Source organism: Denticeps clupeoides, chromosome 10 (genome assembly GCF_900700375.1).
Source record: "Denticeps clupeoides chromosome 10, fDenClu1.1, whole genome shotgun sequence".
NCBI lineage: Eukaryota > Metazoa > Chordata > Actinopteri > Clupeiformes > Denticipitidae > Denticeps > Denticeps clupeoides.
The window spans coordinates 19,050,727-19,072,878 of NC_041716.1; the positions used below are offsets into that span (position 1 = coordinate 19,050,727).

General features: G+C 41.9%; 3 long non-coding RNA genes across 5 annotated transcripts; 2 read left to right on the forward strand and 1 right to left on the reverse strand.

The window, feature by feature from the left end:
• Nucleotides 1-1,426: 1,426 nt before the first annotated feature.
• LOC114797877 (uncharacterized) lies at nucleotides 1,427-8,331 on the reverse strand. Its single transcript, XR_003751007.1, has 3 exons — nucleotides 8,312-8,331; nucleotides 7,120-7,318; nucleotides 1,427-1,466 (listed from the first exon to the last, which is right to left on the reverse strand). It is a non-coding gene; the product is annotated as an uncharacterized LOC114797877 (long non-coding RNA).
• LOC114797876 (uncharacterized) lies at nucleotides 7,769-10,263 on the forward strand. Its single transcript, XR_003751006.1, has 3 exons — nucleotides 7,769-7,816; nucleotides 8,357-8,629; nucleotides 9,335-10,263. It is a non-coding gene; the product is annotated as an uncharacterized LOC114797876 (long non-coding RNA).
• Nucleotides 10,264-15,256: 4,993 nt separating this feature from the next.
• LOC114797872 (uncharacterized) lies at nucleotides 15,257-19,971 on the forward strand. Of its 3 annotated transcripts, none has more exons than XR_003751000.1 (8): nucleotides 15,257-15,344; nucleotides 15,419-15,474; nucleotides 15,766-16,450; nucleotides 16,529-16,612; nucleotides 17,816-18,065; nucleotides 19,221-19,274; nucleotides 19,377-19,515; nucleotides 19,634-19,971. It is a non-coding gene; the product is annotated as an uncharacterized LOC114797872 (long non-coding RNA). The 3 variants fall into 3 exon arrangements; XR_003751002.1 differs by having other exon boundaries at nucleotides 17,819-18,065; XR_003751001.1 differs by having other exon boundaries at nucleotides 15,287-15,338.
• The last annotated feature ends 2,181 nt before the right edge of the window (nucleotides 19,972-22,152 follow it).

The window sequence follows — 22,152 nt, forward strand, 5'->3', positions numbered from 1 at the left end:
TTGGGGTGAAAAGTTCAATTTTTTTTCTGAAGAAAGCACAGAAGTACAAAAAAGCAAAAGTACAGAAAATGCCACTGTCTCTTTCTGTGTCACTTAGCAACAGTCTGTTATAAACATACCTTCATATGTAACAGCACTGAGCAGCCAATCAAGGGCCACATATTTAAATAAACATTTAAACCTTTAAACAAAAACTTTATTCATAATTGCACCTTTCACATCAGAATTGAAAATCAAGATTTTTGGTGTAAATACTTGTTTGATAAATTTGAGAGTTTAATGATTATTAAATTAATAATACTTTTTTTTTTTTTTTTTTTTTCAAAAAAAAAAAAAGCCTCAATTGTGTTTATTTGAATTATTTAATTAAATTTAGAGGTTGCATAGATTCATTCTTGAAATATCATCTTTAAAATATCTACTTTTTAATGTTTGATAGAGGGAAAGTACAACTATAGGAATTCTTAATTGCAATGATTTCTTCTTTCCACTAGATGGTGGTAAAGATCCCCCCTCCCTCTCTCACTCTTTTACAAGGTCAGAACTATTAGGCACCTTAAGGTGAAAAAAGTCATTTACAGACTTTTGAATTGTTGAACATTTAAACATTTGAACAATCACAGCTTAAAAAGCCCATACCCTGCCCTGCTTAAGGAGACAGAATCGTCCCCATGAAGATGCTCCCACTTGCAGCGAGTCTGGAGCAGCAGCGGCACCTCATTTTGTTTTCTTTGTCTGTATTGAAGACTCGTGATATTCACATGACCCTGATGTGGTGTCCAGGTTCATATTTCACCATTTTTTATTTGCATATTTAATTCATTCAGAGTCAGAAGCTGTTCCCCTTAGAGACCTGCTGCTATGGTATATGTTTTGTTCAAGACACAGACACACATCCTCTTAAATTATGCTGCCAGATCAGAAAAATTGACTTTGTTGTTAATACATACAAGGGAATGATATATGATATGGGAGGCTAAATTTGGTGTTTTTAATATCAACACTTCTTTTCTTGTTTCTTTTGTCTCCTTTTGCTTGCTTTTGTGCCCTTTATGAGTTATTTTGCTGGTATTTTAGTCTTACCTAGCTGCCCACCACATGAAAAGCAGTTTGTTTTTGGAATGTGGCGCAGATCTTTTGCATACTGGGTCTTTTGCAGCGTACTTTATTTTACTGTAATAGGAAGATGACATATATTGGGTGTTATGTTTACACTTTTTTATATATACCTTAAAAAAGGGCCAGAAGTCAGGAATGCATAGAGAAGGTTCACCTTGCGTTGTTGCAGCAGCACTCCGGTCAGCCGCCTCCTTCTATTAGAAGATGGTGGACGAATGCAACCTGGGGGGTGGGGGTCTCTGTGTCTGAGTGGGTCCATTGTGTCTCTGAGCAAGACACTTAACCCTAAGTTGCTCCAGCGGAGACTGTCCCTGTAACTGCTGATTGTAAGTCGCTCTGGATAAATGCTGTAAATGTAAAGTAAATGTAAATTTACTTTTACCGAGGTAAGAGTTGTGTTCCAGCTGAAAACAATGCGAGCCACAGAAAGGGTTTGTCTTCTATACTTTCATTTATTACAGCACAGCGATTAAAGCACAGTGTTCTCTCCCTGTTTGGAATTTTAGTTATGACTGTTGTGACGTTTCCGCTCAGGACTTTTATTCTGAACACTTCATCCGGTTTAGACAGCTGTTGGACTTATTGAATACAAAAACAAACTTAGTAGGCATAAGGGCAATATTATTATATGACACATTATATGACAGGCAGCACAATAAAATATATAGAAAATAAATAAATAAAATAAATAAATAAACGATGTTTCAAAACCAGCGATTGACGTCAGAAGGGTAGATGTCAGATAAAGTTCTGAAATTCACCTCTTTGGCTTTTGGGGGAACTGGGCATTTTAAAATATCAAGTTTGATTTTTCATACTTCATCTGATCTTAATTTGCGATGAATGCCACCCCTAGATTATTATAACAGAATTAAGAAGTTTTTTCATTTAGAAGAACATTAGATCATCTGTGTCTCTGTTGCATGTTGATTTTGTGAACTCACATGTTTTTTTGAATGTGTGTTAATTTAATCGGCAGATTTGTATAAATGGTTCTGGTCCTTTAGGAAGGGTGTGACTATTTTGATCTGTAAAAAACTTTCATTTCAATCCCTCACCTGTGTTAAAAACAATCAAGGCCATTTGTAATCATTAAGCTTTGTGGTGGTGAATTAACTGTCATCTCAATCCCTCTCTTGAAAAACTCCCACTGGGTTCTCCTCCTCCTCCTCCAGGTGGGGCTAGAATGCTCATTCTTTATGCTCTGACATTGGATTTTCTGATGTTTGGAGGGAGTTTCACCCCACCAACCTAGACTTCACTTTTTTATATGGATAATTACACTATAATTATTATATCTTTATTCCATCATTGAAACTTTCTCTGGCTCTTTCCTGTATTATTGGCAATGTCATGTCATGTGATCATGCTCCCCTGTAATTGATTAATTCATTCTCTGAGGAGAAGTTGATAAATTTATCTCATACTTTAATTTTTTGAATTAAGGATGTTTTTCCTCATCGACTGATAATCCCATGATCCTTTGGGAGACCTGTAAGGCCTTTTCCTGGGATCTGGCCATGTCACGTCCGCGGGATATACTGCGATTTATCAAACATAAAGGAAACCGGCGTAAAGGCTGTTACTCTTTAACGGCGTCACTCCGATGGGAGCGCGAATCAGCGTCAGGTCTGGGAGGAGTTCCGTAAATTACAGGCTCCTCCTACAAAAAGGGAAAAACACCAACAAGACAGAACATACAGACCACACATCACATGATCACGGGACGTAACAAGTCCTAAAACAGTGACAACAAAATCAGACCCGCTGGCGTGTGGTGATTGCCAGAACTGAAAACGACATTAATAATACATATAAGGCTGTTCAGAAGCACCTTATAATCGCCCTGGTGTCATGCAGATCGGTGCCATGTGAGTCTCCAGCTGCACCTAATCGTGACAGGCGGCCAGAAAGCTCAGAAAGAATGAACAATACGAGACCCTGACAGCCAAATTAGAGAAGGAACATATAACAGCCCCAACCCTAATTTTATTTAAGGAATTGAAAGACACTTGTGATGCATAGAACACACTTTTGATTCAGAACTCAACTTAGATTTGCTAGTCAGACGTTAGATGAGTCTGGGAATAAATAAGATAAGATAAGAAGAACTTTATTTATCCCGAGGGAAATTATTTTGTCAACACCATGCTCAATGCAGTAGGAGGAACAAAAGGAATAAATTATATTTACAAAAAAAAATTGTACAATAGAGCAAATATCAAAATAGCTTAAGGCTCAATAACAATAATGATATTACTAAATTCAGTGAAATGCCTGAGATAGTGCTAAGTGACATAATGATTATGCAATGAGTAAAAGTAAGAGGGAGAAGCAGCAGCAGCATGTGCAGGGGGGTAAAACAAACATTCAAAGACATACAGGTGAGTGGTATTGCACATCTGAGTGAGAAACATTTGTGTTTGAATAGCCCTGAAAAATCCCCTACTGAGCAAGGACGAGTTATACAATCTGATAGCTCCAGGTAGGATGGATTTCCTGTGGCGGTCGGTTCTGCATTTAGAGTCTTTTTCTTCTTGTGCTCCGATGGGCCATTATGGAGGCATGCATGGGGTGAGAGGGATTGTCTATGATACCGAGAAACTTTTTCAACATTCTCCTCTCATACACTTCCGTCAGGGTCTCCAATCTGACACCCAGGACAGAACCAGCCTGTTTAATCAGCTTGTTCAGCCTGTTTGCATCAGCTGTCTTCACCCCACTGCCCCAGCTCACAGCTGCAAAGAGCACAGCACTCTCTACCACAGAGTGATAGAACATGGTCAGCATTTTCCTACTGACATTGAAAGACCTGAGCCTCCTCAGTAGGAAAAGCCGACTCTGCCCTTTCTTGAAAACTGCGTTGGTGTTTTTGGACCAATCCAGTTTGCAGTCAATGTGTACCCCCAGGTACCGGTAGTCTTCGACTACCTCCACGTCAGATCCTCTGATTGTGACGGGGGTGGAAGGAGGAGCATGCTTCCTAAAGTCCACGATCATCTCCTTTGTTTTTGTGATGTTAAGCTGTAGATGGTTTAGCTCACACCACTCGACAAAGCTGTCCACCACCTTCCTGTATTCCTCCTCCTGTCCGTCTCTGATACAGGCAGAATCATCAGAGAATTTCTGCAGGTGACATGACTGAGACTTGACCTGAAGTCAGACGTGTAGAGGGTGAAGAGGAAGGGTGATAGTACAGTCTCTTGCGGCGCCCCCGTGCTGCTCAAGAGCGAGCGGCAGCTCTTCAGCCGGACATGCTGTGGTCAATATGTTAAGTAGTCTGTAATCCAAGCTACCAGTGGGGCGTCTACCTGCATTTCAGTGAGCTTATTCCCCAGCAGTGATGGTCTGATCATGTTAAAAGCACTAGAGAAGTTAAAAAACATGACCCTCACAGTGTTCCCAACAGTGTCCAAGTGAGAATGAGTCTGGTCCAGCAGGCAGATGATGGCATCCTCCACGCCAATACAAGATCTATAAGCAAACTGTAGGGGGTCCATCCACGGCTCCACAGTCAGACGCAGCAGTTTCAGGATGAGTCTCTCCAGAGTCTTCATGACATATGAAGTCAGGGCCACTGGCCTGTAAACACCAGGGGACAACAGGTTGGTCTTTTTGGGCACAGGAACTAAGCATGATGTCTTCCAGAGTGACGGGACCCTCTGTGTTAAAGAGGGTCCCGGATAGTTTAACACAAGCCTGACCCTTCAGGCTTGTGTTAAAGATCTGTTGTAGAACTCCAGACAGCTGGTCAGCACAGCACTGGAGGGCCCTGGGACTGACACCATCAGGACCAGCAGCTTTACTGGGGTGGAGTCTGCACAGTTCCCATTTGATGTCATCTGCCCGAGAGGGGGAGACAGACTGGGGTGCCAGGAGATGGGGAAGAGGAATAGAGAGGGTGTGAAGAGTTGAGAGGGGACAGGAGACGCAGGGCAATCGAATCTATTGAAGTGCAGATTGCAGCAGGTTGTCTCTGGATGACAGGTTTGTAAAAGGGCCGGAGGTGGACAAGATTGTGGTCAGCCCTGTCCAGGGGAGGGAGAGGGATGGAGGTGTATGCCTCCACAGTATTGGCGTACAACAGTATTTATTGTCTCTGGTTTTGCAATGTACGTATTTTTTGAACGTGGGTAGAACAGTGGAGAGGTTTGTGTGGTTGAAGTCGCCCGTTATAGCCACAAGCGCAGACGGCTTTCGATTCAGGAGGTCTGCTGTTATTATGCAGCCATGTCTCCGTAAAGCACGTGACACTGCATTCACGGAAAACTTTCTCTGTCCTTGTTAGCGTCGCAAGCTCGTCCATCTTATTCACCAGCGATCTGACGTTGCCCGTCACTACTGACGGGAGAGCAGGACGAAATCTTCTCTTCTTGAGACGTCGTGCTTTCTCGGCTCTGCAGCCGCCTGTGGATGGAGTTTAAACTGAAGAAAAATATAATTAAGCAGTAAAAATAAAATAAATAAAAAAAGAAAGAAAGAGGACAGTCACTTAAGAAAAACAGAGAGCACGCTAGACAGGCTACCATCCGGGATGGCGCCGGAAGGTACGTAATGGTGTGAGTGTATGGTGAATTACATGAATTAATTTTATTAATTAAGCTTTATTTTCACTGTAATAAAGGGTTTTCCGAGTCAAGACTTTGGAATTGACTGTGGGATCTTCATGCTAATGGTGATTTTTCTGTTATTCAGTTTACCTTGAGATTCATACAGAAGTTAAATTAAACTCCAAAACAGTCTGCTCTCTACGTGGCACTGGATGCATCATTTGATTATACCATAGTAAGTATCCTATTTAATTTGATAGCAACGGAGTCTTAAATCTTTTGAACGTTGTTAAATATGGTTCATATTGATATTTTACAGTCAGACATGCCATACTTGCGGAAATGGTGGTGCTTGCTGTTGATGGAGAACTTTGATCTCAGGAGGTATTTATATTTTGGCTTCTGTAATACTTCTGTACTCCAGGTTTAGACACATTAACAATATCAACATTTTCTAGCAAGCTATGGCAAGCTTTTTGCACACTGGACAGAGGACTTGATTCAGTTTGCTTTTCAGGGTGCCACCGCACCCCCAGACTGTGGATGGTATGCACAGTGTGTTTCAACTTGAACCCCAACATGGCACTTAGTTCATTTAAGGCCTCATTAACTAAATGTATCCCATTGTCGCTTGAAATAATGCCCCACCTAGAGATGATTTAATTGATTAAAGCCTTTGCTACTTCTCCACCCGTGGCACGCTTCGCAGGAAACACCTCCACCAATTTAGAGAACATGTTACACAGCGCAGCACATGGTGACACAATGAAATGTGTCCTTTGCTTTGAACCATCACACTTAGTGAGCAATGGGCAGCCATGAAAGGTGCCCGGGGAACAGTGTGTGGGGACGGTGCTTTGCTCAGTTGCACATCAGTGTCACCTTGGCGGTTCGGGATTCAAACTGGCAACCTTATGATTACGGGGTCTGTAACTCCCAGGTCCGCTTCCTTACCCGCTAAGCCCCCAATGCGGGGAAGATGATGAATATTAAGGTGGAACTTATAACAATAACCGATCATTTATAATTTAGTGCATTTGTCAAGTTAATACATTGAGTTGTTTGCCTGTAGGTGGCAGTGTAGTTCCTCGTTAAGGTTTTTGTCATGGAGGAATGTTCTTTTTCCATGTTTTGCTTTTTTTTTATCAAGTAAAAACGATGAAGGAAAGAAGAAACAGAAGAGCAGCTTTGCACCTTTTTTGTAATCACATTTGTAATCACAATCATAAAGCAGTCTGGTGTGGACATTTTTTCTTTTTGGCCAGGAGTTTGCAGTTGTGCTTAACAATGCCACCCATAGATGTTTTTTTTTTTTTTTTTTTTCTTAGAAGAGAATAAAGAAGTCTAAGATCAGCAGAATTTTTCTAAAGTACAAGGAGATTAGATAATTTGTGTGTGTGTGTGTGTGTGTTGCATGTTGTGTGTGTTGAATGTGTGTTAATTTACTCACCTGATATGTATAAATGGTTCTGGCCCATGCGTGTCTCAGTCTACATTCCCTCTGCATGATGACAGTGGATTTCAGGGTACGTCCATAAACACTGCTCCACCTCACCATATCAGACAAACCAGTGTCTTCTGTGGAGACCTTCAAGTTCCTGGGTGCCACAAGCTCCCAGGACCTGAAGTGGGAGACCAACATCTCCATCCTGAAAAACACCCAGCAGAGGATGTCCCTGAGACAACTGATAAAGTCCAGTCTTCCACTGCTTCCGCTGCTGATCCAGTCAGACTTCAGTTAGAGTCCATCCTGTTGCTCCTCCATCACAGTCTAGTATGAAGCAGCCACTCAACAGCACAGGAACAGGCTGCCTACATCCAGGACCTGTTGCACTGGATATGGTAACGCTTCCTGTTTTAATAGATTGAAGGGCTCTGTGTGATCTGACCTGCCGAGATCAGAGCACGTCAGGCACAGATGCATTAATTAATTAGATTTTAGGGATGAGCGCCACTCACGCTGCTGAGCTGTATATTTCATAGAAATTATTTAGTCCAGTTAGTTTGTTGTGCTGGAGTGAAGAAATGTAGAAAAAAATGTCTTTTACAGCGTAAGCAAACTAAATCCAACCAGAGTAATAACTACCCCAGCCCACTAGGTGTCAGCCTAGCAGGAAGTCTCTGTGATACTAGAGAAGAAAAAACTTGTAAGCGCCTTATCCTGTTTACAATTTAGAATTGCACTTATTTAGTCATAATGATAACATCATTAGCATCAATACCAACTGGCTACAGAAAGCCTGTAGCCAACATTATTGTTTTTTTGCCCATTAACCTTCTTAAGGTATCCTTAGCCCACCATTGCTATGTTAGCAATTAGCCTAGCTAAAGAGCCTAGCCAGTAACTAAATGTAAGAAGACATAGCCCTGCTTCAGAAACAGGCTTATCTTCTAGCATAAGCATATAGCATTCTAATAAAGGGAAACTTCTTATGCGAGTTACAAGAAACCTGTTGGCTTGTTTTCTATTTAGCTGCTCAGTGGTAGGTGTGTTAACCAATAACCAATGGCCAAGTTAACTAAAAAGTTAACAGTTAGTCAATGACCATCTGATAAAAATGAAAAAGGGGAGCTGAAGCAGATTGGGTGCTATATTTACACTTTTTAAAAATGAACTGTCTTAAAATATTTTATGTGATTACCTGCTGATGGTGAATATTCTCTAGCACCCCTTTTTGCTTCTTTAGGAGTTTCATGGCTGTCACCCGTACCACCCCAACCCCAGTACCACTCCAGGAATCCACAATGAAGATGGCACTCCATAAAATGGTGGAATATATGGACACCTCATTGCTCTGGCGGGACTCTTGTATTGTGGAGGACGAATCAGGCACTTCATTGTGACCTGTCCCAGGCACATTGTCCCTGCAGGAATTTTACAGTCAGTTTCCCCAAAGCCTGGACCAGGACAGCGAGCTCTACATAGGTGCTACCAGTGCGGTGACATTTCTCAAGTAAAAGTAAACCTTACTGTCATGTCCGCTATATACTGTAGAGCATATAGAGATATGACATGATGAGGCTCCGGTTACATTAATGTAGAAAACAGATAGATATAATGGAATAAGAAAATAAATAAACTAGAAGTTTTACTGGTGCAGCTCTTGTGGAAGAAGTCCTGTGGCACAGGGAGAGATGTTCCTTGGCAGCCACGCGGAGATACAGTTGGCCAGAAGGCTCTCTATGGTGCCCCTGTAGAACACAGTGAAGATGTGTGTAGGCAGATTGGCCACAAAAAGTGCAGAAACTGTTGGGCTTTTTTGCCGATGGAGGAGGTGTTGGTGGTCCAGATGAGGTCGTCTAAGATGTGATACCTGGTGCGGATTAGTTTCTACCATGGAACAGTGGACGCTGAGTGGTGTGTGGGTGGGTGGGTTAGTCTTCCTGAGACCTCTCTGACACGAAATCCAGTATCTAGATTCAGAGGGAGGTGCTCAGTCTCATCTTACTGAGTTTCTCAAACAGTTTTGGGGGGATGATGGTGTTGAATGCTGAGCTGGAGCCCATAGGTCTCTTTAAGGAAGGTCTTTATTTCTTTATTTTTAACTATTTTAATTTAAATGCAATTATCTTCATTTTTGCTCATCATCTAACAGTTGTCTGTCCAAATAGTGAAAGACAACACAATTTAAAGATTTTTTAAAAAATTATTTTTCCTTATTTAGATGTTATGTCTTCCACAAAGAGGAGACAAGGAAAGCACCAGCTCCACACTGCGTCTCCTCTTCCTCCTTCAAAACCTTTGCTGACCAGCTGGATCCAGGTTTCGCACATGGAGTGTCCTCAGGGATGAGTCCTCTCCCCACAGCGTTTCAGGACCAGCTCCAGAACTACTGAAATGGGTCAGAGGGACATAAAATCAGGCAAGTGATCAACATTCTTACCATTATTTATAGACCACCAACCTGCTTGGGCGAGTGAAGTTTAATTTCACCGTAAAAGAATGACACAGATACAGGAGACAGTATGAATCGTTCTTGAAGGTAAATCATGCTGGATTAGGGAGTAGCCTCATGTAATGCATGTAAACAGGAAGTGTTTTTTAAATTGCGTATTAAACACTAGCAAACAGCCACTCTGAAAACGGACTCCACAGGGAGTTGAACCCCGCCCTGATCATGAAGGTCAGGTGTGCCACCACCAGAGCCTTTTTTTTGGGCTTTTTTTTTTGCTACTACAGTTAATTATTAAACTGGTAAAGAAACTATGTACAAGTATGAGCCGCCCCCTAGACCATATTTCAAGAAAAGTGAGGTTTGTATGTGCAAAGTTGGCTTATAGATGCATGAGGAATATATGGTGCATATGTGCGAGGTTTGCATGTTGATGCGTCAGGAATATATGGCGTATGTGCGAGGTTTGGATGTAGATGCATGAGGAAAGGTAGTGTATATGCAATGTTTTCTTGATAAATGACAGAGGGGGCTCCTCATAAACAAGCAATTTACAGGTTAAATTAATTCCAATTCGTGTCCAATTCATCTCCAATTGGCCTAGTTGTTTTGTGGGGGAAACCGGAGAACCCGGAGAAAACCCACGCTGGCACGGGGAGATACATGCAAATCTCCACACAGAAGGAAATTTCCTTGCTGCGAGACAAGGTGCTAACCACAATGTCACCGTGTCGCCCGTTACTAAATACTTACCTTAATACTTACCTGTACTAGTGATCACTATTGGTGTTGCTAGTGTTACTAATAGTGGTACTAGTAAGGTGGAAGGAGGAAGCACATCTCCGTAGCCAGGTCCCAGATGCCAGGAATGGAGTTCAGCTCCTCGACAACGTCTTCAGGAAGACCAATCTCCTGGGATTCCTGTGGACTGTCTGCTGCTGGGTCGCTGTTCATCATTTCTTCCTCCAGCTGGTTTTGAAGTGCAGTTCTTCGCGCCACCTCTCTGTAGTAGGGCTCCTGAAGATGGTGGCGCACCCGAAGAATCCAGCGCTCCTCTTCGCTCTCAGATGTGCTGGTGGAGGGCTGATGAGCGCTGGTGACGGAGGTGACTGGAACCACACTGGGCAGAGGTGTGGCAAGACCATCCTGTTGCCTGCTGCATGGAGGCAGGAAGCCCATCTCCACAGCCAGGTCCTGGATGCCAGGAATGCAGCTCAGCTCCATTACAGCGTCCTCAGGAAGTCTGATCTCCTGATTGACTTCCTGATTGGGTGCCTGTGGAGCAACCTGCACCTGCTGCATACAGGGCCTGCTCCACGGCAGAGCTGGAGGGGAGTTGGTGACCCTCACACATGCCCACGGTATTCCTGAGTAGTACAGTGACATAAATTTTACTGAGATTTTTTAACATTGACATTTTATTTTTGATACCTTAAAATGGTATATATGTTTATACTGGATTTACAGTGTTCTACACCTCTGGGTTTTTTCTTTTTTTGTTTTATCTTTAAATTGATCTCGAGTGATCAAAAACTCACAACAAACCTCTCAGATATTAGAATAATGAAGAAATCAGTAGAATACTGAAAACACAGTGTTATTTCTTAATTACCAGTGTGAACTGCTACTCTTGGGAGGATCTTACGCGGTGGCCTCCTGGCGACTGTTGGCTCCTTGGGCTTCTTCCGAGGCCGGCCCATCCTTCTCTTAAAAAATTCTCTCTCTCCGTCTCCTGAAAAGAAAGCTGTACAGGTAATAAATGATGCTAAGCTAATCACTCAACCAGAAACTACAAACTAAATTAGTTATCAATTCAAAAAAATAAAAATACTTAACAACAGCACTAAAATAGTAAAAGTAGTTAGCCTTTAAAAAGGCTTTTGGGGTGAAAAGTTAAATTTTTTTTCTGAAGAAAGCACAGAAGTACAGAAAAGCAAAAGTACAGAAAATGCCACTGTCTCTTTCTGTGTCACTTAGCAACAGTCTGTTATAAACATACCTTCATATGTAACAGCACTGAGCAGCCAATCAATAAGCATTTAAATCTTTAAACAAAAACTTTATTCATAATTGCACCTTTCCACATCAGTATTGAAAATCAAGATTTTTGGGGTAAATACTTGTTTGATAAATTTGAGAGTTTAATGATTATTAAATAAAAAATAAAAAAAGCCTCAATTGTGTTTATTTGAATTATTTCATTAAATTTAGAGGTTGCATAGATTCATTCTTGAAATATCATCTTTAAAATATCTACTTTTTAATGTTTGATAGAGGGAAAGTACAACTATAGGAATTCTTAATTGCAATGATTTCTTCTGTCCACTAGAAGGTGGTAAAGATCCCCCCTCCCTCTCTCACTCATTTACAAGGTCAGAACTATTAAGCACCTTAAGGTGAAAAAAAAGTCATTCACAGAAAAAAAAAAATTGTTGAACATTTAAACATTTGAACAATCACAGCTTAAAAAGCCCATACCCTGCCCTGCTTAAGGAGACAGAATCGTCCCCATGAAGATGCTCCCACTTGCAGCGAGTCTGGAGCAGCAGCGGCACTGCAGGACCCTCATTTTGTTTTCTTTGTCTGTATTGAAGCCTCATGATATACACATTACCCTGACATAATGTCCAGGTTCATATTTCACAATATTTTATTTGCATATTTAATTATTGTCAGAGTCAGAAGCTGTTCCCCTTAGAGACCTGCTGCTATGGGATATGGGTGTGGTGCGGTGCGGTCCCCTGGATTTTCAGTCTTTAATTTTTCTGATGTCTTCAACACTGGTGCTGAGGTTCCCAGCTTGAGTAAGAGACATGCAGAACTGGCCAATATTTTCATGGATTTCTTCAAGACACAGACACACATCTTAAATTATGCTGCCAGATCAGAAAAATTGACTTGGTTGTAAATACATACAAGGGAATGTTAAGTGATCCTGGGAGGCTAAATTGGGTGTTTTTAATGTCTACACTTCTTTTCTTGTTTCTTTTGTCTCCTTTTGCTTGCTTTTGTGCCCTTTATGAGTTATTTTGCTGGTATTTTAGTCTTACCTAGCTGCCCACCACATGAAAAGCAGGTTGTTTTGGAGTGTGGCGCAGATCTTTTGCATACTGGGTCTTTTGCAGTGTGCTTTATTTTATTGTAATATGGGGAAGATGACATATTGAGTGTTATGTTTACACGTTTTTATATGTACCTTAAAAAAGGGCCAGAAGTCAGGAATGCATAGAGAAGGTTCACCTTGCGTTGTTGCAGCAGCACTCCAGACAAGGTCAGTCACCTCCTTCTATTAGAAGATGGTGGACCAATGCAACCTGGGGGGTGGGGGTCGTAGTAGCCTAGTGGGTAACACACTCGCCTATGAACAAGAATACCCAGGTTCAAACCCCACTTACTACCTCTGTGTCCCTGAGCAAGACACTTAACCCTAAGCTGCTCCAGGGGGAACCCTAAGCTGTCCCTGTAACTACTGATTGTAAGTCACTATGGAAAAGGGCATCTGATAAATGCTGTAAATGTAAATGTAACCTCTGCATGGCCGAGGTAAGAGTTGTGTTCCAGCTGAAAACAATGCGAGCCACAGAAAGGGTTTGTCTTCTATATTTTCATTTATTACAGCACAGCGATTAAAGCACTGTTATGACTGTTGTGACGTTTCCGCTCAGGACTTTTATTCTGACACTTCATCCGGTTTAGACAGCTGTTGGACTTCAATAAACTTTATTGAATACAAAAACAAACTTAGTTGGCATAAGGGCAATATTTTAATTTATATGACACATTATATGACAGCCAGCACAATAAAATATATAGCAAAGAAATAAATAAACAGTTTGGTTTTAAAAAAAAATGACAATTTTCTGTTCTTGTATTTCAAAAGATGTTTCAAAACCAGCGATTGACGTCAGAAGGGTAGATGTCAGATAAAGTTCTGAAATTCACCTCTTTGGGTTTTGGGGGAACTGGGCATTTTAAATATCAAGTTTGATTTTTCATACTTCATCTGATCTTAATTTGCAATGAATGCCACCCCTAGATTATTATAAGAGAATTAATACATTTTTTCATTTAGAAGAACATTAGATCATCTGTGTCTGTGTTGCATGTTGATTTTGTGAACTCACACGTTTTTTTTGAATGTGTGTTAATTTGCATGAATGGTTCTGGTCCATGCGTGTCTCAGTCTTTACTCCCTCTGCAGTTCTCTGTAGTCTAGACACAACTCCTTGCCATCTTGGTCATCTAGTGTTAGGTAGCGCCTCTTTTCCCCCTCGCTCATCCACCTCTGTCTTATCCTGAACTCACACATACACAAAGCGTACAAACCATCAGCTTGGTTACCCATCTAAGCAGAAAAGAGATGCCTGCTGTACTTTACCTGTAGGTAAAAAAGTAAAACGGTAAACCTTCTTGATGAAAAATATTTCAACGTTATTCAGGGTTCTTTGGTGGGTTCTCATTTCACTTTGCTAAATTCTTGCTGTTCTGCTGCCTCAGTTCAGACATTACAGACTGGCCTTTCTCCAGCGGCTTTCTCCGACCTCTTACTTAGATCACCGTTCCTGGTGCAGTTCTGTGGAAATATCATAAAACCAAGAGGAGGCGAGAAAATGGTGCTGCACAGTAGGATTGTAATCTGTCCTTTCTGTAAATTCTCATTCTGTAAGGTTTGCACTAGAGTGTCAATCAAGACCATAATCCTCTCAAAGGATCATCCTTTTATCAATTGAGCATCCTTTTTCCCCTTCCCTTGCCCTCTCTAATATGGATAACAGTTCTGATGAGTAGTTTCTCGGCCATGAGCTCTATAAAGTTCTGTTCATGGAACACCAGGTGTTTAATGCTTATGAATGTCCTGTACAATGTAAATTGTAATTTTTAAGTCAACAAAGAGACTGCATAAGAGAAAATGTAAGTGCTGAAAAAGAGTCATGCTTTAATACCTATAAACTTTATTTAATACCAACATGCCTTTTTGTGTTCATTCATACATTCCTCAATCTTTGCCCTGCCAGTAGGGAAGAAAGTGGGGCACAGACTTGATATGTTGTGCATTCCTGCAATGCTGGCTTTGAGGCAGAATCACAAATTGATATGTGCATCTAAAACAGAGAGTAAAGCAGATTAACACCATGCACACACTTGAGCTATTCTGACTTCAGTTTATGACAAGTACTTCAAGTGCTGAGACTCCTATTCCACTGACCACATTGTGGGTCCAGAGAATGTACTAGACAACAGATTAAATTGAAATGATGAGATGAAATACATTTAGGAAAAGATGCAAAAAAAGATCAATCAGTACAGGATTTAGCAGAAATATATATGACTATAACCACAATCAGTACATACAGTATTTAATGTATCTAGACAATATCAGCTGCATATGACTTAAGCATGGATAAAGTTTGCTATACAACATATAAAAGTAAAATAAATGTCCTTCACTTATGGTGTGGAGCTCCACACCTCACAGTGACTGCAGCCAGATGCTCTTGGACGTCTGGGCTGCTGCCACCTGCTGGTGTTTGACGGGCACTACAGGCGCACGGGACAGCTTTTGTTTGAAAGCGCAACGTGACGCGCTTATCAGCCGCAAGGGGGCGCCACAGCCCCTGCTGAGCAAAATAATGTGACTGAGGGGGAAAAAAGGAAAAATTATTTGAGGGAAGGATTGTAGGCGTGTGCGCCTGTGTCACGCTTAAACTGCCATTAAACAAGCGAAAAAAACACAACTGAACGATCACACATCGAATCCTTGCTGGTGAAACGTGCTGTTCGTGTGAGCTGCTGCATTAACACTGAGCATTTGAGCATCGACAAACCTTCATCATTTTAAGAAGATTTTATCTTCAGTGATTGGACAACGATCCTCATCGGATTTCAGACCGACGTCTTCTGGAGATCATCAGGTGAGAAAATATCCGGGCATGTCTGCTCACCCTACACAGGGCTTTAGCTTACAATACAGCAAAAAGGTAGAATTTTAGTCAGAAAAAGTGTAGACGCTGCGTTAGTCATCAGTTCTGATCAGTTTTCAGTGTGAAATGATGAAGTAAAATGTGTAAGAGTGAAGTGTTTAGCGTCTGCTAGTTGTGCTGGGTCAGTGGAGAGGTGGTGCAGGGAAAAACGAAGCTCCGGAGTTGTGTGTGCAGCTAAAAAAGAGGTCGGCAGACGCAGAAAGCGCTTTATTTTGTCTTCAGGCTCCAGCAGGCGCGTTATGAGACGCCGCTACTGAGAGCTGTATTCTCCACTCACACAGAAAACAGCATGGCAAGGTGCAGCGACTCTTACAAGCGACTGAATTATCAGGTTCTATGTGACGTCGTGCAGCAGTGAAACACAAAACAGTCACGTTCGTGTTAAACCGTGCAGGCGGTATTTACTGTAGACATTTTGCTTTTCTGTAACTCATTGTTATTGTGCAGAAAAATCTTCTGAAAGTGAGGCAGGGCGAGCACCACGCAGTACAGTGATCACGTGCTTGGCTCTGATTGGCCGAACTGTTAAACTGTTGCCACAAGTTTTTGCTCTTATTTAATGTTACATAATACAAATAATATTTCAAATCTGTTCGTCATACATTCGATCATACATCTAACACATTTCAGTCAGCACATTATCATTAAACACATTAACACATCTAATAACTTTAATTTAATTACACACACACACCACCCTCCATAAGTTCAGTCTTTTATACCTGATCTTTTATTGTTCACATTGTTCTGCTTGTCTGCTCTCCATCCAGTTTGGGTGGAGATAACCTTGTTCTTCTAGTGGTATATTTGACAGGCTTTTACTAAGGAGAGGATGCCGTGGAAGGTGAGGTGGCATAAGGTGGATTTGGCAGACCCTCAGAGTTGGCCGTGTGATGGGACCAAGCAAGTGACTACAAATACAGAAATATGTAATGTATGTAATTAACATTGTAGTAATCAAACCATTCTTTCAAAACTATTCTAGGTGTCCTATGCCAAGGACTTCCAGGAGGACCCTTGGCGTGGCCGAGTGAACCTTGATGTTTTGTGATATTTTTTTTATATTTTGGTGAGTTGTTCTAAGACTGTAAACTTTTAACTCATGTGCAGGCATGATTATAACTTCCTGCTCTTCCCCATTTAGTTGCCCCTCGCCCCAAGCACAGATGAATATTTTTCATATGCATTCTCCTGTTCCTCAACAGAAAATCGACAGTTTGTACAGTTGGGCAAAATATCCCCAACGTTCAGAAAAAATCAACTACAGCTAGGGTTGTGCTCAAGGTCAGAAGATAAGATACATCCATCATGGAACTGAATGTCATGATAATCTTTCTGTGAATTATTTGTACTGTTCCTTTTCCAAGATGGAATGATTGTACAACACATACATTCATTTTGTGCATATTTACTAAATGAATACATACATACAATATTTGGTTGCACCTTCACCAAATGCTTCTGTCACCAACAAGCTTCTGTCATCATTCTGTTCCAATATTTGACCATTTTCCTTGAATATGAATTAGTTGGTTTACAGGCATGATCTGGCTTTTATGCATAGTCCTTGAATTTTCTACAGGGTTTCTACAGATTATTCCAAAAGCTAAATGTTGCCTGGAGAACCCATTCCACAACCAGTTTTGATGTATGTCTGGGATCATTGTCCTGCTCACAAACCCAATTTTGTCCAAAGATATTCTAGAGCCTTCAGCACCACTTACTTAAAATGGCTCAAAATATTTACATTTTTAGGCAAAATCCAAAATGAATTAAAACTGCTGTACCAAATAAATCTTTAAAGATGATGAGCAAAACATTCATGTCAGTGGTGAGTGTTTTGTCACGCAGGGGCGCAATACGAGGAAAACCACAGATACTTTGTTAGTTTTAATCTGCCTGGAGAGGCTGTTTATTCGGGTTGCCATGTGAAAACACAGCCAGAGTGTGAGGCCGGTGGCTTCCAGACACTGAAGGGCTGTGCTGTGTGGTGTCTCTTCCCAGGATTCCCGCTCCGCCAACGCATAGAGAGGGAGACACGATTTAATTTCTGGTCGGATTGCCACCATAAACATGCACGCAGTTCGCCAACCCCGTGCTGTTCTACGTAATCTCCTTTTATCTGCGTCGCTGCCGGCATCTAACTACGCTTCTTGGAGTATCATGTTGTTCTTTGCATATTTAAATGTGTGACTTTATTTATTTATTTCTACATTCTCAACTTTAAATGTTAATCACAAAACATATATGTATGTGGTTTTTTTTTTTATAGCAGATTACAGTGTCCCTGAGAAAATCGTAGATTCTCATAAATCCAGTATGGAGAGAAAGGTTGAACACTGAGCTCCACATCACAGAGGGAGAGAGCGAAGGGGAGAATGAAGAGCATGAGGTATGGAAGGCTGAAAAAGCACACAGACGAAAACAACACATCGCCATCAAGAGTAAGGACATCTTTAAACCCGTACCGGGACAAGATAAACTCATGAGAACTGTGAAGACCAATAGGTACAAGATAAAAGGTACAGTCTTCATCAACTTCTGCTGAACTTCCTCAAAAAAGATCGTGAAGAGGATCTCCCGCATTAAATATGTGTGTCGCACATACAAATTAAGATAAGATAAGATAAACCTTTATTAGTCCCACAAGTGGGAAATTGCACTTGTCATGGCAGAAAGTGGATAAAAGCAGAAGGTAATAGCAACACAAAAAATAATATAAATATGGATCTGTATATATGTACAAATTTACAATTTAACAGAATGTGCCAAACAGGTGTGTGTTTGTCTGTGTTTGTGTGGTCAGCTGTGAGGTCTTTGTTATAGAGTCTGACTGCGGTTGGAAGAAAAGACCTTCTGAACCTCTCCTTCCCACATCGTGGGTGCAGTAGCCTGCCACTGAAGGAGCTGCTCAGTGCTGTCAGAGTTTCCTGCATGGGGTGGGAGATGTTGTCCGACAGGGATGACAGCTTAGCCACCATTCTCCTGTCACTCACCACCTCCACTGGGTTCAGAGGGCATCCTAGAACAGAGCTGACCTTCCGGATCAGCCTGTTCAGCCTCTTCCTGTCCCCAGAAGAGATGCTGTTGCCCCAGCAGACCACACTGTAAAAGAGTCATAAAAGGTCTTTAGGAGTGGCCCCTGTACTCCAAAAGACCTGAGCCTCCGCAGCAGGTACAGCCTGCTCTGCCCTAAAGTGCATTAGTGTTATGAGTCCAGTCCAGTTTATTGTTCAGGTGAACACCAAGGTACTTGTAGCTCTTCACAGCCTCAATGGCCATACCCTGGATGTCCAGTGGTTGCAGTGGAGGATGTTTGTGCCTGCGGAAGTCTACCACCAGCTCTTTGGTTTTTCCAGTGTTGAGGTAGTTCTGCTGACACCAGTCCACAAAGTCCCTTGTCAGTTCCATGTACTCCCTGTCGTCCCCATCAGTGATGAGGCCGACTATTGCAGAGTCATCAGAGAACTTCAGCAGGAAGCAGTTGGTGGAGTTGTGTGAGAAGTCTGAAGTATAGATTGTGAAGAGGAACGGCGCCAGAACCGTTCCCTGCGGGGCCCCCGTACTGCAGACAACCGTGTCTGACACACAGTTCTGACATACTGTGGTCGGTTAGTGAGGTGTAATGTTTGGGTGTGCGTTTTAATTATGGTTTAAATGCATTGTGTCTGTATTAGCAAAGCGGGTGTAGAGCCATGTTTTGCCACCAGGGGAAACAACCAGTAGGAAGCGTAAGTGGCGACTCTCACAAAGTTTTCTTAAATAGAGGAATGCCTGAGCGAGTGAGCAGCACTGATGTCTTTTGTCTCTTGGTTTTTTTTCTGTGAAAACAGAAGCACCAGCAGGTCATTCCACCCACACACTTTTAAACGTGGAACAGTCCTGGCCTCTGGGACCTGTAACAAATGCACCGAGATCTTCGAGGAAGAAACATCCAAGAGTTCCTTGCTGCTTTCTATGTCTTTAACTCTGGTGAGAACAAGGACCTTGAAGCCCATTTCTCACAGGACAGACTAGGGTCTTTCTTAGTGACTTACAAAGAAACGGAGTCAGAACAGACATCTGGATATTTTGCTCTGCTTCCTTTTAGGAATTTGATTGCATTCTAACCAGAAACTCCTACAAGGTCTTCTGCCAGGGACTTTACCAGGAATATGCACGGGATGTCTTTGCGAGTGGCATGAATCATCAGAAGCCAAGACGGAGCTGACAGAGAACCCTTCGTCTTTGAAACTCAAACATTTTAGAAAACAGGAACGTTAGCACTCTATGTTCTTCTGGGGAACACACATGAAGAAGACAACAAACCACGTGGCACTGCAAACCTCAAATCGAGGACTTCACAGGCCATCTCTCCAGTCTGGGTGGACGTCCCTTCTGCTGTGCTTTACTTTTGTTAAAAAAAATAAATCCTTGATGAAAAATCTTCCCCGTTGCATAGGCGTTCTTCAGGGTTCTTTGATGGGTTGTCATCTCACTTTGCTGCATTATCCCTGTTCTGCTCCTTCAGTTCAGACATTACAGACCTGCCTTTCTCCAGCGGCGTAGTCTGGATATCCGGCCCCTTAACTAGATCGCCGTTCCTGGAGCAGCAGACACAAAACAGCAGCTTCTGTGGAAAAATCAGAAATCCAACACGAGTCGAGAAAACGGGGCTGCACAGTAGCACCAGGGGGAATTATAATCTGTCCTTTCTGTAAATTCTCATTCTGTAAGGTTTGCAAAAGAATGTCAATCAAGATCATAATCCTCTCAAATGATCATCCTTTCTCAGCATAAATAATTATTGCACTAAAATAAAAATACTTTCTACACAGGCCTTTCAAAACTGTAACAAACATGGCACTGTACAACAAAAACAGTTTACTGAAACAGAAAAATACTTTCCATATTTTAGCGCCATAAATTGACCATAAATAATTAAAAGTGTCACTGGCGTTCATTTGCTCCTCTTTATTTGCACTTCGTGACTGAGAATAGTACGCTGTAAATGATGGAGAGAGATCAAGATATACATTTTGGAAACATTTATGCAAGTAAATAGCCATACAACTATTTTGAATGAGTTTGAACAGATTTAGGGGGCAATCACTTTGTCACACAGGGTCATGTTGCTTTGGATTTCTTTTCTCCCTTAAAAATACAATCCTTCAATTTCAGTCTCTGACTGTGAGCCATTATCAATCACCTCTAGTGGGTCGCCCCATCCATCCTTATATTTATCTATATGTGGCCCTCATTGCAAAAGTTTGGACCCCCCTGTTCTATAGTGTGACATGGATACACATTAAATATTTACTGACAAAAATAAGTGAGATACTTACAGTCCTTTTTTTTTTACAGTAAGTTCATACTTGCAGGGTGGTTGGTTCTCATCTCTATAGCCCAGTGTATTAGGTGCAACTCTGGAACAGCTCATCCAGCATGTTGCCTGTTTCTATTCTGGGCAGCTGCCTCACATCACCTATCCCAGGCGTGGGCAAACTACGACTCGCGGGCCATATATGGCCTGCCGAACCTGTTTAAATTTTATTAAACAACAAATTGCGATTCAAAAGTCATGTACCAAGGCAGATTTTTTGCTGCCATTCAAACTACCATTTGAAAGAATGCATGATAGAGGCATATAAAAGACACTGCTCAGCTCCTTGTTTTAATCAGAGGCAGTAACGACAATTTTGAGATAACAGAGGACTTTATGGCCATGGAGTCCCTGAAAGGACATACTTGTATGACCGGTTGTCTGCTGTCATTAAAAGAATGAAGCTACCTTGCCAACATCACCACAGGTGGATCGCCGAATTCAACTGGAAAACACGTTGGGCTGCTTAAAAGTATCCAGGAAAAAGTTAACGAGGAAAACACTGAACAGGATGTGATTTTCCTTCACTGCATCATTTATCAGGAGTCTCTGTGTAAATCCGCATTGCATCTTAATCATGTTGTTAATCCAGTTTTGTTGACTTCAAGGGGACTTCAGAATCAACCGTTTATTAAGTTTCTGGATGAAACCGATGCGGATCACCAGAACTTGCTTTACGACTCTCGAGTCCGCTGGTTAAGTTTAAGCAAAGTGTTCCAACGAGTGTGCAGCGCATTTTTTGGAGTTAATGGGGAAAGCCGACAACTTTCCTCAGCCGAAGGACAAAAACTGGCTCTGACCTACACCAAGAATTCTGCCGTTTGTTCACTATTTCGTACCTGTTCATGTTTGACACCTATGCTCTTTGACCCCTGCGCTCCCAACACTCGTTGCCTTTTCCTGCTCCACAGACAATCCTCGCTCTCCCAGTATGACCCCTTTTGGCCTGACTCCTCTCCAGCCAGCCTGCTCCGCGGTGACGTGTGGCTCCAATGGACCATAGGTTCTCAGCGGACAGTTCTGCCCGTGCGATTGCGCCCCAGGTCCTGCCCTCTGGTAAGGGCGCATGGGGAAGATTGGAGGAAAGTGCATTAAAAATCAGGCAGAAGGTTCAAGAAGGTTCATCTTGTGATGCAGGAGCATCCTGGACAAAGTCAGCCAATTTTAGAAGATGGTGGAACGCAGCCTATTGTCTCTGCATTGCCGAGTTAAGAGGTGTGTTCAAGTTTAAAAGTAAAAAAAGGGGT